The sequence below is a fragment of the Pinus tabuliformis genome, chromosome 3_2, assembly GCF_031772625.1.
Source record: "Pinus tabuliformis cultivar Carrire ecotype Pingquan chromosome 3_2, CPIR1, whole genome shotgun sequence".
Classification (NCBI taxonomy): Eukaryota; Viridiplantae; Streptophyta; class Pinopsida; order Pinales; family Pinaceae; genus Pinus; species Pinus tabuliformis.
Window position 1 is genome coordinate 897,289,499 of NC_142302.1, and position 18,364 is coordinate 897,307,862.

Genomic DNA, 18,364 nt, shown 5'->3' on the forward strand with positions numbered 1-18,364 from the left:
TGTGTCCATGATCCGATCAGTTGCAGCTTGTTCCATGCAACCGGGATTTAATTCTGTGGGTTTGAGCTGTTCTGCAATGTCGGATGTGTCTAGCAATGGTGGAAAGTATGGCCGAAGGTGGTCCACATTGAACACTGGGTGCAGGCCAAGGAATGGGGGAATGCTGAGCTCAAATGCATTGTCTCCCATAGCCTTAGTAATGGTGTAAGGACCATATCGGAGTGGTCTCAATTTCCGATAGGCTCCAGTAAGGCGTTCCTTTTGCAAATGCAACCAGACTTTGTCGCCCACCTGAAACTTGTGTGGCACCCGATGTTGATCATGTCGCTGCTTGTACTTGGCATTTGATTTCTCAAGAATGTCATGGACCTGCTGGCGAATATGTTGGATGCGCTCAATGAAGCTGGTGGCCTTATCTATTTCGGACTGGACATGAGCTGAATTCATGTGAGTGGCTGCAAGTGGCATGGCCACATCAATGGGGCATAGTGGCTGGAATCCCAAACCCACCTGAAAAGGGCTATGGCCAGTGGAGCTGTGAAGAGCTCGGTTGTAGCTGTGCTAAACATAGGGGAGGCTCTCATCCCAGGTGCGTGGATGCTTTGAGTTATACATGCGCAGAATGTGCACAATCATCCTATTGACAAGCTCTCTGTCTGGCCATCAGTTTGAGGATGGAAGGCTGTGGACTTCGTGAGTTTGGTGTCCAGCATTGACCAGAGACTGGACCAAAATGTGCTGAGAAACCGACTATCCCGATCTGAGATGATAGACTGTGGGATCCCAAAGTGCACCCACACTCGTTCAAAGAAGAGCTTAGCAGTGGCTTCTGCTGTGATATTCTTCTTGCAGGCCACCATAATGGCCATCTTCGAGAACCTGTCGACGACCACAAAAACACAGTCATTTCCATGCTTAGTGGAAGGAAGGCCTGACATGTAATCCATGGAGATGGATTCCCAAGGTCGACTAGGGGTAGGCAACGGGGTATAGAGGCCGTGCTTCTTAATGGCCAGTTTGGTAATGGCACAGGCAGTACATGATCGGATGTACTTCCCAACATCCTGTCGAAGATTCGGCCAATAGAAATAATTTTGCAGTACTGCCATTGTTTTCTCGACCCCGAAATGCCCAGCAGCCCAACTGTAGTGTGCTTCCCAAATCATCTTGGCACGCTCGCTTGAAGGAACACAAAGGTGACCGAGGTGGCATAATAGGGCATCCTGGAGGTGAAAATCTGCAACCTGCCGACCCTCCAAGAGTGTCTGGTATGTGTGGCCGAATTCTGGGTCGCTTTTGTAGAGAAGTGGCCAATCGGAAGTCTCGTGCCCACAAGAGTTGAGCACGGTGGTTAGCGCCATGATCGGTGGTCGACTGAGGCAATCTGCAACATTATTGGTGCTGCCATTTTTATACTTGATATTCAAGTGAAACTGTTGCAGGTATGTAGACCACTTCTGATGGCAATCATTCTGCAATTTCCCTTGGGTCTGTATGAACTACAGAGGTCGGTGGTCTGTGTGGATGACCGTTTCCTTCCCCAAAATGTAATGCTTCCATTGTCGGTAGGCCTGTACAATGGAATACATCTCTTTATCATAAGTGGGGTACTTTCGGACTGTGTCTGAAAGTGTTTCACTGTGATATGCCACTGGATGTCCATGTTGAGTAAGGATGGCCCCAATAGCATAGTCAGAGGCATCTGTCTCGACCTCAAATGGTTGTTGTAAATCTGGTAACGCGAGCACTGGTGCCGTGCAGAGGCGATCCTTCAACTCCCTGAATGCCTTCTGTTGAGATTCAGACCAAAAGAATTTTGCTTTCACCCCGCCCTTGGTGACTTGACTCAAGGGCCAAGAAATATGAGAAAACCCCAACACAAACCTGCGGTAGAAGTTGGCAAGACCTAGAAAGCTGCGGAGCTCTGTTAGAGTGGTTGGAGAGGGCCAATCCTGAATGACTTGGATCTTGGCTGGATCGACATGCACCCCCTGTTCATCAATGATGTATCCCAGATATTGAACCTGGGTCATGCCAAAAGTGTATTTCTCCAAATTGGCACATAGCTTGTGTTGCCGCAGTGTTTGGAGAACCTGTCGGATGTGGTGGAGGTGCTCTTCCCAACTCTGGCTGAAGATCAGAATGTCATCCAAGTATACTACTACAAAGGAGTTGGTGAATGGCCGCAAGATGTCATCCATTAGCCTCATAAAGGTTGCAGGAGCATTCGTCAATCCGAAAGGCATGACCAACCATTCGAAGAGGCCCTCCTTGGATTTGAAGGCAGTCTTCCACACATCGGAGGGTTCGATTGGTACCTGGTGATATCCCGACTTCAGGTCGATCTTGCTGAAATATTTCGCCCCCTTTAGTTGGTCTAGGAGGTCATCAATTCGCGGGATCGGGTACCTATTACGGGCAGTGATCTTGTTCAACGCCCGATAGTCAATACAGAGTCTCCACGTCCCATACTTCTTCTGTACCAACACGATCGGGCTCCCACAGGGCAATGAACTCGGACGGATGTGACCTTTCTGCAGGAGCTCCTGAATCTGCCTCTTGATTTCATCGTTCTCCAGAACGGAGCGCCGATAAATTGGTCCATTGGGTAGCGGCGCACCTGGGGTCAGATCGATGGAGTGCTTGACTTGACATTGCAGAGGAACCCCTGCCGGGGAGGTGAAGATGTCCTCATACTCCTCCACAATCTTGTCCATCTGTAGTTGTCGTGCAAAGGGGCCCGTTTGGAGGCCGCGACCACTGTCTTCTTCTTTCCTTGAGGGCGTATCATCAGGAAAACAAATTTCCTGGTTTTGGAAATGATCTTACTGCATTGTTTTGCAGTAATCAAAGAGAGGGCGGCAGGTGGTGCTACCTCTGGTATCCTGAACAACTTATTTCCCAATGTAATAATAACAGCACGGGGCCTTGATTCATACACATCATGTCGCTTCCACAAGTATGGTTGTCCTAGTAATACATCACAAACTTCAAGGGGAGCAATGTCACACAATACCTCATCCGTGAAGGGCTTGATGTTGTATGGAAGGCGACACTGCTGGCTCACGCGAAGATCTCGTCCTTGGTGAAGCCACCCAATGGTGTATGGTTGTGGATGTGCTGTGGTCGGTAAGCCCAACCGCTTCACGACCTCTGCCGAAATGAGGTTCTTTTGACTCCCGCTATCAACAATGAACTGTATCAGGGAGCCCTTTACCCACATCTGGGAGTGGAAGAGACGCTCCTCCTCCTCTAGATCTTCGGGTTCATTTTTCTGGATCTTTGCGGTAGCAACAGTGGCGCTGGGGTCCGCATCAATGATCTGCTTCCCTTTTTCATACCCCTTATCGGGTTCTGACTTAGAGTCGGAACATGCATCTGATTCTGAAACCTTTAGCTCAGCCACCAGTGACTGCTTGGCCCGACACTCACTTGTGTTGTGAGTGGAGCTCTTATGGAACTCGCACCATTTTCCAGTGTCCTTTCTCGGCTTCGCGGCACTGTTATTTGCTTGCAGCTTCGGCTGGTTGCCTTGGGCTATCCCGCCTTGGCTTTGTCCTTTGTTCTGTGGTTTAGGGGCACCTTTCCCCTGCTTTGGATTCACAGATCCAAAGTCTCGCTTCTTTTGTTTAAACTTCTGCTCGACCTTGACGGCATACCGGTATGCTGCGCCGAGCGAGGGGATGTTCAGGAATTGTATTTCTTCCTGGATGTACTTGTGTAGGCAGCCACGGTATTTGAGTATCAAATGTTGCTCCGAATCCTTGATACCCAACTTTGTGCGAAGGGTATGGAAAAGATTGGTGAACTCCGGCACGTCTTGGTCCCTTCCCTGCCGCAGCGTGGTCCATTTTATGTATTCATCCTCATAGCTCCCGACAGGGTAGTACTGCTCCTTGATGGCATCCCGGAACGAATCCCAGGTGGGTGCGGCTGAAAATAGTGAGCCAATACTTTCATCCTTCTGCTCGCAGTAGGTTTCCCACCAGTCCTTGACGTGGGGGGCTGCTTTGAGGAGAGCAAAAACAATCTTTTCCCGACTCGAAAATTCATGAACAGAAAAATAACCCTCTAGCAGATTTAACCATTTGTCTACGGCATCTGCGTCTATCTAACCCTCGAATATGGGGATTTCAAAATTAACTTGTACCTTAAAGGGTGTGGCGTTTCCAGAGTAGCTGCTGGAAGCCGATGCGTTGCTTCTGGGTAGCCGCTGAAGGATCTGGGCAAAGCTGTCCATCATCGCGTTCCATTGTCGCTCGAGAGCTTCTTCGAGCAATATTTTGATGGGATCTCCTGCCCCCTCATCTTTCTTCTCGTCCGCCATGGGAGGCCGTCGGGATTTGCGAGGCTGGTCTTGCAAAGGTTCAACCAGTTCAAGCCCTAACTCCTTATATCCCGACCTTGTTGGGGACATGCAAAGAAAAACAGAGAAAAAGCAGACCGCTCTGATACCACTGATCCGGATTTAAACAGGAACGCAAAAAATTATAGAGATAACCATATACACAAAGATGCAGCGGAAATAATACTTCATTTCATTAATGGAAAATACTGAAATATGCTTACAACCAGAAATGGAAAGAAACTAGCTAGGGCGATGGTAGCTTATCTCTGAGAAGAGATGTGATGGCTACATGCCTCTGAACTATGTTACAATGAGGCTCGAAGGCCTATTTATTGTTGAGAAACAATGGAAAACCCTTAACATTCCAAAACCTAACCCTAGGAGATGAAACGCCAAACTGTGGGCCCCGTTTGGGGGTAAGTTGGTACATCAACTTCCCGGGGTCGTAACTTTGGCATATGATCTCCGTTTGATGCGTACAATAGCTCATTAGAAAGATCTATCCGAGCACTATCATTGTTGGAATGGGCAACATTGGAATGGACCCATGTTGCCCCCGGATTCCCCAAAAAACGTCGTTTAGGGCCTCAAAATGGCTCCGGAAGTTCAGGACCCGAAAAACTGCTAAAAATAGTAAGTTGTGCTACAATTAAGGAAACTGAAAATGCTGATAAAGACAATGGTGGGGGTCCAGGTGGACTTGGCAGGTGGCCACCAATATCCACCTGGATCAAGCATAGAGATCTATAACCATAAACAATGTAGGATCAGATGTACATTAACCATACAATTGCATATACAAATACAAGATTCAGAGATACACGAGTATATGGAGGAAAACTCAAATAGCTTTATTGATAGAAGTAGTAGAAGAGAGGATTACAACCAAGCTGTCTGATCCAACATCATCCTCACAGCATGAAAGCCCTCTCCACCTCATAAAAAGCAAGATCACCCAACAATACAATGTCTTCAAAGAGAAAACAACAACACTTCCTTACAAATTACAAAATTCCAACCTTTGGATCTCTAGGATGAGGGATCCATATATAGATGTTTGTAGGAGAGTGAGTCAGCTTCTGGGATTTTGATTAGTGTCATTTCACTGATAGTTCTTGGTTCCACTTGGAGATTTCATGATCTCTTACTCATCCCTGGGCGAATTCAGAGAGGCAAGTGCCATATGAGGAATCTCTAGAAGATTCTTTGAGTTTCCACCTAGCAAACTGCTTCTACCATTTGTCTGCTCTCGCTCATTGCACCCTACAGAAGGGCTTTTCAGTATGCATCACACCCCTCATGTGTAACAAGTGAGATGCATCGCACCTTCAGCATGGAGCAGTCTGTATGGTCCAGTTTTGACTAGTTCTGAGCAGTTTTCCAGGGAGAACTTCTGGGAAATGATGTAATCAGCTGACTTTGATCCTTTAGGGTATGAAACAACACTTTTAGGGGTTTGAGAGCCCTTGGTTTATGGACATATGTGATTGGGGTTGCAGTGCCCAAATATGTCTATAACAGCAATCTTAGTAAAATTACTGTCATATAACAATACCAGATCATTCACTTTGAAGGCGTGAAACCTGATGTGTCAATCGTGCCATGCATTTTCACATTCCCTCTATACTTGCTGATGGAATCTAGTGAAAAATAGATCCTCTTCAAGTTCCATCAGCTATGCAAGTTGTTCCTCCAAGGATTCGTGATCTGCCATACCTATGAAAACTACTATGCCTAGACTGGGCACGATATAATCCATAAGCATCATAGCTTCTACACCATAGACCAATCTAAAAGGTGTCTACCTTATCAGCTTTTTACAGGTAGTCTTGTATGCCCATAGTACTGCAGGTACGGGCACATCCCAGTCATTCCGCTGCGCTTTGCAAATATTTGTTAGCGCATTCTCCAAAAAATTATTAAAGGCCTCAACTATTCCATTAGCATGAGGATGATATGGTGTGATCTTCTAATGATAGACCTAGAACTCCTCAGTCAATGCGTTGATTGTTTCATTTAGGAAGTGCATACCCCGATCACTCATCAACAGTTTTGGGCAACCAAACCTAGTTAAGACATATTCAAACAAAAAAATCGTTGTTGTAGCTCCTATGCAATCCTTAACTAGTTGTGCATCTACCCATCTGGTTAGATACTCCGTCGCGGTGATATAGCATGCACCTGTCTTCTTCCCTGGGGGCTGAATTGGCCCAATGAAATCAATTGCCCATTTTTCAAATCGCTACAACGATACTTGAGGATTTAGTGGAAACTTTTCCCTTTGTGATGGTCTACCCATTCATTGACATGCATTGCATGCCCTACAATACGCTTTAGAATATTTATGTAGTGTAGACCACCATAAAATTGCATGCAAAATCTTATGTGTTGTCGCGTTTCCTGCATAATGTCCTCTCATAGCCCCTCCATGAGCTTTAGTGAGGATGTTATTCTACTCAAAATATGGCACATATCATCACAATATCTTGTCTGCACCCATCTTATACAAATGTCCTACAATCACTAAGCAATCCTCTATGCGCACTACTAGTTCCTTCTTTTCCAGTGCCATCCCTGTAGCCAAAAAGTGAATAATATATGCAAAGTAATTATCTGCTATGCGCACCATGAAGAGCTGCGCATTGGGCAACCCTTCCTCCAAATTAGTAGGCTCCTCTCCTATTTCAATCCGTGACAAATGGTTAGGTCCTGCATTTAACCTACCTAGCTTAACAATAACCTCAATGTCATACTCCTAGAATAGCAGCAACCATCAGCATATCTTCCCCCCCAACACAGGCTTATTGATCAACTATTTCAAGGCAGAATGATATGTGTACATTTTGAAATGTCCACCCAACATATAGTGCCTGAAATTTTGAAGGATGTACACCATAGCCAATGCTTCATGCTCTGTTGTTGAGTAATTCTTTTTGGCTTTCGATAGTTTCCTACTCGCGAAGGCTATAGGGTGGTCCATCTCTCCTTCACCAGCCTAGTTAACACTGCTCCCAATGCAATGCAAGATGCATCGACATGTATGTGGAATTCCTTCTTCCAATCTGGGAATATCAAAATCAACACCTAAGCATCTTATCCTTTAATAAATCCAAAATGTGCTAACATTCTTCATCCCAAAAGAATGTAGCATCCTTCTTCAACAATTTCTCCATGGGCGCGGTAATCTAAGCATAAGCCTTGATGAACTTCCTATAATATCCTGTATGTTTGAGCATTGCGCGCAATTTTTTAACACTTCTTGGGGCCTCCAAATTCACTATCACCACGATCTTGGCAGGGTCCACCATCAACCCTTGCTTGCATACCACATGACCCAGCAAGATCCCAAAGGGGACACAGAATAAAAACTTCTTCATATTCAGTGCGATCTGGTATCTGTGGCATGTATCCAACATAAGGCGTAGACTTTCTACATGGCAGTTACTAAACTGAACACCATCTAGTTATCAAAATACACCTCCAAGAAATTATGAATGAACTCCTTAAATTCTGCTATAACTATGCTAGAGAATATCGCAGGCGCATTCTTGAGTCCAAATGACATTACAATATACTGGAAACAACCTCATTCTATTGCGAAGGTTGTTTTTCTCCTATCCTCTAGTGTGATCATGATCTGATGGTACCTTGAAAACCCATCAATGAATGAATAGGCCTCCTACCCTCCAACGTTGTCCAACACTTCATCTATAAACAATGTCAGGAATGGGTCATGGACACAGGCATTATTAAACTTCCTCAAATCTATGAAAATCCTTATTTCTCCCTTCTATTTCTTCTCCTGAACCACCATCAGGCTCACCCAATCAAATTCTTCCACAAGTTCAATGATGCCTACTTCTAGCATCTTATCCAACTACAAATGAACATTTTCCTTGTATTTGGGATTAAGGCAATACGCCCTCTGCTTAATAGGCTTCACATCCAGTTTCAAAGTGATTTTCATCACACCCAAGTCTCCTATTATGCCCTTAAGGTCCGAAAGCTTGGTAGGAAAAAAGATCCTAGTACTCACAGAGTAACTCGGCATCTTTATCTATTGTGGCATCATCCTAGTAATCCCCAATCTTCACAAATTTTGGCTTTGCTTCAGTACCAATGTTCACTTGCTTGGTTTTCAACAGCGCGGTGATGTCCAGGTTTTCTATTTGTGGACCTTCGACCTCACGATGGCCTTCTGCCTCTGGAATATTAATATTTCTTGGATCTTCATCCTCCCCCTCAGTGGTCACATTATAGCATTCCAACGCATGGCGCAACTGGGTGCTCCAATCTGGTTTAACCCACTCCAAATGTTCCTGCGGGATTATGAAGATCTCATCCAGATTTAAACAAGAACACAAAAAATTATAGAGATAACCATAAATATAGATATGCAACAGAAATAATGCTTCATTTCATTAATGTAAAATACTAAAATATGCTCACAAACAAAAATGGAAATAAACAAGCTCGGGCGATGGTAGCTTATCTATGAGAAGAGATGTGGCGGCTACATGTCTTTGAAATATGTTACAATGAGGGTCAAAGGCCTATTTATTACTGAGAAACAATGGAAAACCCTAAACATCCAAAAACCTAACCATAGGAGATGAAGCACCAAACTATGGGCCCTGTTTGGGTAAATTGGTACATCAACTTCCTGGGTTTTAACTTTGGCATACGATCTTCGTTTGATGTGCACAATATATTGTTAGAAAGATCTATTCAAGGAATACAACTTTTGCATGACCAACATTGGTCTACGACCCATGTTGGTCCTATTCTTCCCAAAAAATGTTGTTTAGGGCCTCAAAACATCTCCGGGAGTTCAAGACCTGAAAAATTGCCAAAAATAGTAAAATGTGCTACAAATAAGGAAAATGAAAAACTGAAAGAAACAATGGTGGGGTCCAAGTGGAATATGCGAGTGGCCACCAATATCCACTTGGATCAAGATCGCTGCCTTAATCTCCTGCAGAGCTTCATCAATTCTCTCGAACCCATCTTCAAAACTAAAGGTCATTAAGAATCATTCCCTTAAAATATCCCACTCTGCGGTGCCATGGCGAAGCTCTGTTTCTAGATACCACATCATAGTAATTGTATCCAAAGTATGACAAAATAAGTGTGGCCACTTTGGCTGTGACTCCATTCCATAAGCTTTAGTCCACTTCGCTAAATGATCGCGTGGATCATTTCTCCCATCGTATTTCTCAGTTAGTCAAACTTTAGGATGACCAAATCGCAACCTCATCATTCTCTTGTAATCTCGCCATTCATCAAATCTATCCTTGTGCGTACCCCACCATCGTGTGAGTGTAGCGCAAAATCTAGTGCTTGGAAATGATGATCCTTAGGGACTTCTCGTTAAAGAGCATCCAAAAGCTTATCTATTTCAGTTAAACCATCATAATAGGGTAAATTTATTACCTTCGATGACACACATTGCAACGATTTAGTCATCATGTTGCAGTGCAACGTAGATACTTCATGCAGTCGATTCTGTGAATACTCCAATTCTTCATCTGAATTTGAGGTACATAAAATTTCTCGGTCCCATGCAATCCGTCCATTAGTTGGATTAATCCAATCTTGATCCCACGCTATTATTTTGTAGATCTAATCCAAGTCATCATCACTTTCTTCATAGTCGCAGATTGGTTTAGTATAGCATGATCCTTCTGCAGGGTCCAATGGTACTACAACCTGAAGAAATTTCCTTCCAAACGACATTTTCCTCTTCTTCAAGTTGATGACTCCATTCATGTCAATGGCCTAGTCAATCTCGAGCAGCGCGGGGTATGGATTGTTATCTTCAACGATCTCTATTACTTCAAAATCAGCCAACACGCTTACACCTTCTATATCCAATATTACTCCATGTAGTCATCCCATAGGGATGATCTTCTGCTATTTTTCCATTCTAAGTTGGATTGGAGACCACTACAGCATAGGTCTCCCCATTCTCTCCCATGTCTATTTAGGCAAAACGTTCGCGTCAAACCCCAGATCTAGAATGACCTAGTCCATCTCATAACCTCCTATTTGCACGATGAGCCTCATCTCACGCCTTGTTCTTGCCTTATGTTTGCCTTTTTTTTTAACCACGCGGTGTCCATCAGGGGTGTTTTCTTTGCTGGTACACTTTTTTATTAACTCCTGCATGCCCTTCACAACCTTACCATCGCGTAGAAGTTTCATGCAAGTTTCCAAGAACGTGGTAAGCATAGAGGGATCAACCTATGTAGGCATGCTAGTTTTTGGTACCTTGTTTTGGCTTCCTAAGGTGGAGGCCTTAGTGAAGAGTTTCTTGGCTTCCATAAATGTTTCCTTCGTGGAATCCATATCGAACCCAACTTCATTCTCTGGGGCTTTACGGACCCATTCGTCCGATTTAGGCTGCTTTCCCTTATAATCGCCAGTCTTTATTACACTCCTCAACACTATATTCACATTCTGATCTTCTTCGCTGGCCTCAGCTCTCATCATTTGTAAGTTCTACATAGGTTGTTGAGGCTATGCCATTTTCTCTTGCATCTTAGCGATCAACACAAGGCATTCGTGTATAGTGTGGTCAAACTGGCTACAGTATTGACATAATGGGCATGTCTGATTCTGACACTCCCGCGCATAATGCCCTGGTGTCCCACTGTTATAGCAAACAACCTATCTGTGACCTATACCAGGTCCTCCTCCTCCTTAGCCTCGTCCTCATCCCTGATATCCCCTGTGCACTCCTCTAGTGCCCTGATCCGAAGGCTAAGTTTTTGCTTGCATCTAGTATGTAGGCATTCTTTCCATAATTAGTTCATAGTTGTGGTAGTGGAGCTCACCATGGCCCACTAATTTGCAGAAGTTGCATGTCTAAAAAATCTTTTGAAGCAAGTGAAAAGTATTCATGGTGTGTTTTCCAGCCACCTGACAAATAACACACCATAGCGCAGCCCCCATGCTTGACCTTACTAGAGCTTCCGGCCTCAGGGGAATTGGTCCCCCTCCTATGATATAGTTCACAAATACGAGACATTGGTCTTTATCATGCCCCTAGCTCTTACATTTTAGGCACCAAAATTCCTCGCACACCTCTGGTTTAATCTCCTTCTCCTTCTTCAAGCTCTGCAATTCCAAGCAGAGGTTCTGCAATAAGAGGTGAATATGTTGTACCCCCAAGGTTGCATCCTGCATGAGTGTCGCATGCAACCTCATCATGATTTCCAAGGATTCTACTTGAGTTCCTATCTTCTGCTATGACAGAGCAATCCTCAGGTGGGTCAGAAGCAAGGCTATAAACCACTCGCAGTGCTAACCATTTGTGAGTTGCATATTAGCTTCACGAATCACACATTTCAACCTTTGATCTAGCTCCCAAGGCATTTCATCAACCCTCATCGTGATCTCCTTAAATCTAACTACTGACTGCAAGTCAAACTTAGGGTTACTAAATTCTTTTTTTAAAGTAGCCTTAGTCTATGCTAGCATTGCCACAGGATGATCAGAACAGTACTTAATATACCACGTTAGTGCACGATCTTGCAGAACAGTAACTAACTGCGCCTTATTTATGTTGTCATCAGTGATCTGTTGTGTGGTCCACACAACATTCATAACAAAACAGAACTTCATTGTATCTTCGTTCCCTATACCTTTGAAAATTGGAAGCTTCATTGTGTTTGACATGTTGAACGACAGTGGTAGTGGTGGAGGTGTGGGCGAGGGTGTATGTTGTGGAGGTGGGGGTAGAGGTGGAGTGGATGGATGATGTATCTGTGGAAAAACCTGTCTTATCAGCTAGACAACACTCCATGGTGAGGCCTATATTGTTCCCTCGTTGATGCTCAAAGGAGGTCCAATCAATGGGGTATACTCAAGACTTGATTTCTCTCATTCTTTGAAGAGTTTTCCACTTCACGTAGCTCCAAACATCAAGGTAATGGCATAACTCATTTTTCACACAAGAGCATCTTAATCCAGGTATTCAGATATCTCAGATACTTACCTCGAAGTGCCTTGAAGAAGCATTACTCTACTTCATTGTAGCTGACTGAGGTATCAACCACGAACTCTATAACAATTCCTCCTATAATCTGATCGAGCCAGTGATCGACAATGTGCGCGATCTTGTCTTCAAAGGATTCTAATTGTTGTACCAACTCTGGAGTCCACACTATTGGACCGTCAAGCTTCCACCTTCCTTGGTCGTCTGCCAACTTAGCTATCCAACCGTATAATTCGATCAAGAAGGTGCAGAAGAAAATTTCATTTATTTCCATATACAAATATATGTCCAACCACTGCTCCTTTGACAGGTGCGGATTCATATTCTCCTGCACCGCGAATTCGTGAATTTTTCTATCCAACCACTTCTCAATTTCCTTCTTGGTTGGATTCCAATGAGGCAACATCACACATTTCCTTAAGCAGATCCCGGTCCAGGTAACGGAACCATTTGTTGGCTTAGTGGGTCCTGACCTAGGTTTAGAGTTAATTGCACCAAGAAAAACTCTACACTACTGGGCCTTTTGTCATCAACCCGTGTAGCACAAGCCGAAGTCTCACCCTAAGCAGTATGGGAGGATGTTGGAACCAAGTTTCCACATCCATAGATTAGTGTGATGTCTTTTATTTCCGTAGATCTTCCTTTATGATGATCTATAAGCCCCTAGGGCTTAGTACTACCACTCCCTTTAAAAGGCCTCTATACCTTCGTGAATGTCTATGATAGGTCTTTACAGACCCTTAACAGTTGAGTCATCCACTTACGCGTATCAGAAAATAACCCTAGATTTGAGCTCGCATGGATCTACTTAAGTATTTAATAAACATAACATAATGTATTATAATCTTCGCAAAACTACTTAACATGCATTGTGTACAATTATTAAGACTTATCACATAAAGTCGCACATTAATAGATCAATATTTCATAAAGACATTATTCAGTCACATCATATATCGTAAACATAAATAACAGAAGTAAACAGATAAACACAAGGATTCTTCAACAGTCTTCTTTATTGATCTTCAATATGGTATTACAGACTCAAAAATTCCTTGCACACTCAGTTGCAGGGATCTATGCACTCAGCTGCGAACACCACTCTAGGCCTCTGCGCACTCAGCTACAGAGCGTTTCCCTCCTCTATGACTCAGTTCTCTGCGCTATCTTCTATCGACCCATTACATGCATCAGATTCTCATTATCATGCCTTCGACTCTCTAAGACACATCTACTTATACAATCACATGGTCCACAGACCATGGGTGGATCTCAAAAATGACTCAACTTTACATAGAAAAGGGGCTAAAAGCCCTTTTACTCCTAATTACCTACGCGCTCTGCATCCACAAATCGCGGAGACTTTACATATTTTCACAAAATTTACATCAAAACTTTGGTTTTTAACCCCAAAATTGACCTAGGGGATCCCATCCTAGCAAGGATAACTCAACTTCTAATGACACCCAACTAATCTGAGTTCACTTTTTTTCAAATGATACAAATTTTTGAATATATTGTTATAATAGGACAAGTTGCTTGATTCTCTCAGGATGGTCATTCGACCTTTCTCTTAATTTATATAGAAAACATCTTGTATGAATACCTAGTTTCTCTTAAAGCATAGGAGGAGGAGAAAGAAAGTAAGAAATTATTGTTGGTGGTTGTATAATTTTTCTCTTTGCTATGATAGAAATATTCCTTTGTTCCAATCACTCAATGTCAATTTCATGATGGTGTGACTAAACATTTCACAGTACCTTGTCTAAGGAGGTAGGTCCCCCTCCTTAGCTTAATATTGTTAGATAGCATTAGTAGGTAGTTAGTATTTACAATTATGTTAATTTATAATTATTTTCTACTGCTGCAAGTCTATTAATTTCCTTTTACTATGATTCTATTAATTTCCTATTGATGCAATTCTATTAGTTTCCCTCTGCTACAACTCTAATATTTTCCTATGTTGAAATTACAATATTTACTTGTTGCTACAAGTTGAGGTTACATAATTACAATCACTAATTCCAGGGTTAATCATTGGATAACATACTTGAGTTTTTTTCAACATTCTCACTATTGTTGGAACTCTTGTTATTACAACTCTCCTATAGATTACTTTTACTCTATCTTCAATTTATGATTAAGAGATGTGTGATGTTTGCATATTTTTAATGGGTTTTTCTCTTTTCATTCATTGAATCTTAGGAACATGACATCACATATTTGTTATAGAAAACTAAGAACATCATTATACTTGAGCAAGTCACTTCTAGTAGTTGTTGCATTAACTTCTACAAGTATGCTTACTTTCATGAATTGTGATTTACTTTCCTTACAATTTAATTTCATGTAGGAATTATTTATTTCCTACAATATTTGTTTTTTTAGTTAGATCAACAAAAAGTGAAAGCCTCTTTATCTTGTACTATGACAACCATCATATTACTACAACTTCAAGACACATAACAGATTACACTAGCATATATTGTGCATGATAGTTCACAAGTTCCAAACGAACATCATATTGATAGTTTAAATGTATAGTTTATCATTTACTCACTAAGATAACTAGAAGTACCTAAAAATCTTGTCAAAATGACCTACATCATGTACTCTAAAAACCACAAAAGAAAAAAAATCATATGCATGAAAAAATATGAAATTCAAACCAATGCATTGGTAACTCCCAGGGAACAACACCAAAAATGATGGGCATTTTCTTAGAAACACAACCAAAATAATGAAAATTTCATCGTCAATGTGAGGTTTGTATGGAACTTGTGAGTTAATATGCAATGCATATGCAAGTCACACATTCTACTTCCATTGGTTTGGTTTATAGTATAGTATCAATGATTACTTTTGTAGATGGAGTATAGATAGTTTAGAAGCTTGGAAAGGTTCTACAAGTTCATAAGTAAATAAGCTAAATCTACTTGCAAGAAAGTAAACACACTTGTATGAAAGTAAACATGTTTGTAGAAAAGTTAACACACTGGTAGGAAAGTAAACATGCTTGCAAGAAATTAAACACACTTGTCAGAAAGTAAACACACTTGCTAGAAAGTAAACACTCTTGTGATTAATTAAACACACTTGCAAGAAATAAATCACACAATAAAAAATTAATGGACTAATCCTTGCTAACATGATCCCTATTTTTATTGCAACTGACAAATGTAATCATTGTGTAGAGTACATATTCAACAATATAAACAAATGCAAACTAATATGAAATGCAAGCATGCCAAATGAATAATAAATTGCATAAGTGAATTGACACACAAATAATTAATTACATGAGTATGTAAAATCACACAACCATAAATTAATTACAAGAGGAAATAAAATAAATTTTACGTAAATAAACAATTGAGTTAAATTACATAACTAGAAAAGAGAACTCCCTAAATTATACAATATTCTATTTTATTGGAGTGGGCCTTGCTTCCATATAACTGAGCGTTGATATTTACCATCACATATTAAAATGACACCATCAATTAATTTTATTAACTAAGCTAGTTAAAATATATTAATATTTCATAGATATGCAAAGAAACAATTTAAATTAATTAATCAAATCATAAACGATAGAAACTATAAACTTCAATTAAAATAAAACCTTAATAATTAAATTATTGCATTCTGATTTAGAAAATGATTTAAGAGTCTTCTTGGTAAAATGAAATAGGAACTCACTTTATACAAAATATTTGTTTAAAAATAAAATAACAACCAATGAATGAGACATGGAAGTTTCTCATATGGTTTGCTAACAATTGGAAAACAATAAATATGCCTCCACAAATATCTCATTTGGTTTGCTAATAATTAGCAAACAATGAACGAATCATACATATTTCCAAAATAATTATTAACAAATCAATTAATCAGGTCTAATATTGATCCAAATTGAAATGTTAGAATAACAATTATTGGACACCATCAACTCAAGTTTCCAATTAGCTCAAGGTTTCCTAATTGCAGCAGTGGAGTTGCAATAATGACATAAAATAGAGTTTCAATAACGAGAGTTGAATCAATGGGATTTTTAGCAATGAGTGTTGTAGCAATGACGTGAACTGGAGTTGCAACAATAGAATTCAAAGTTGTAGTAATGGGAGTTGCAACAATAGAATTCAAAGTTGTAGTAATGGGAGTTGCAACAATAGAATTCAAAGTTGTAGTAATGGGAGTTGCAACAATAAGGTTCATAAATGAAACAAGCTACAATAGGGTTCGTAGATGCAGCTATGAGAGTTGCAATAATAGAGTTTGGAGTTGTAGCAACTGTAACCAAAACATCCCTTGTGTAAACTTCACAACCTGTGAAATAACTTGTCTAACACTCGTCTTTGTAAATTAACTCAAAGATATAAAAAAATATGATATTTTTCAATGTTTAATTAAAAATCATATAAAATACTAATGAAATGTAATGGAAAACACTTTATGTCTAAATCCCTCATATAGGTATTAGAATGAACTAATATAGGGTTATAGGCTAGTGAAAAGGAATTAAAAATACGGACAAGAGGGTGTAAAAAGATGCCAATTCTAAGGCCTGTCATGGCTCATGGATTGCTACAGGGCACAAATCCACTTTGTTTTTTCTCTCTTTGAATGGAAAATGGATGCAACTATAAATAACTTATAATTTTGGCCTATGGGCTAATATAATGCACAAATACTCTCTATATTTTCTCTCCCTATCCACTCTTGTCAACCCTACCCATCTATGGAACAAAATTCACTCAAATAGATGCAATCCATTTTCCTCCTACTGGACCAATTATAACACAACCTAATAGCCTAATAGTGGTTAGGTTTGGCTCCTTCAACTTTTAACTAGAGTTACAATATGGACTCTTTTATAGTATTCTTCATCATGATTGTGTGGCTAGCCCATTTTCCATGAATAATGGGGGCTAATGTGGCACCCTATCAAATTATGGTGGTAAAAACAAGAAGGTCAATAAATTTTGGATATAGAATCTAATTGAGGAAATTCTTATGCATTTGGAAATGTATCTATGTGAAAAATAACAAAAGAATGTGTTGCATTAAAAAAAAGAATCACACCAAAAAAACTCCATTTGATGCCTCAAACTACTCCTAAAAGATTTCAGAACCCAACTTTCTACTAGATATTGTCTTATGAGATGATTTATCCATTTTTTCCACTCTAAAAGCATCAATATAGATGAAAAAATTATAATGATACAATATGAATCACCAACAATGAGGAAAATGGAACCCAAAATACTGCACAAATCACATTGTACATACAATCATCTCATCCACATATGAGTTGCTTTCAATCTAGTTGCTTGAATCAATGGCCATGGGATTCTTCTCCTTATCATCTTTATCTTTTTTCTTTAGATTAAGCTATGGATGCAACTTCCAATACTTATACTCTATATGATTCTTAATGTTACAGTAGTTGAATTGGTTGCTAGGATATTTTCACTGGAGTGTTGTCACTGTTGTCTTTTTCCTCATTCCCCCTTTCCACTTCTTCTTCTCCTCCTTAGAAGCATTTTATTTCTCCTTTTGCTTCAACCCACTTTATTACTCTTGATTCTGTTAGCCTCTTGTTGCAACAGGTATTCATCTTTCATGATTGACAGTTTTACATGCCAAATATGTCATACTTTGCATGCTGCAATGCTCCATATTTCCTAAAGAGGTCAAAGAAGAGGCCATGAAAGTGTGCCAGTCTAAATGCCACTGCTGTATTCCAATTTTGATGACTTAACCATTTTTGAAGAATGTTCTGTAAAAGGGAAGGCCAAACAGCTTAATCTTGGCCTCCCTAGGTTTCAATTTCTTGCTTTAGAAATAGAGAATGAATATCTGTCCAAACAGCTTAATCTTGGCAGATTTGTAGATAGGTAGAGAATCAAGGGAGCCCAACTGCTTAATCTGGGCCCTTGGCAGGAATAAGGTTTGATTTAGATAGGAGGGCAGTCAAAAGAAAAATTGTAAAGCTGGGTCTGCAAGTCTAAGTG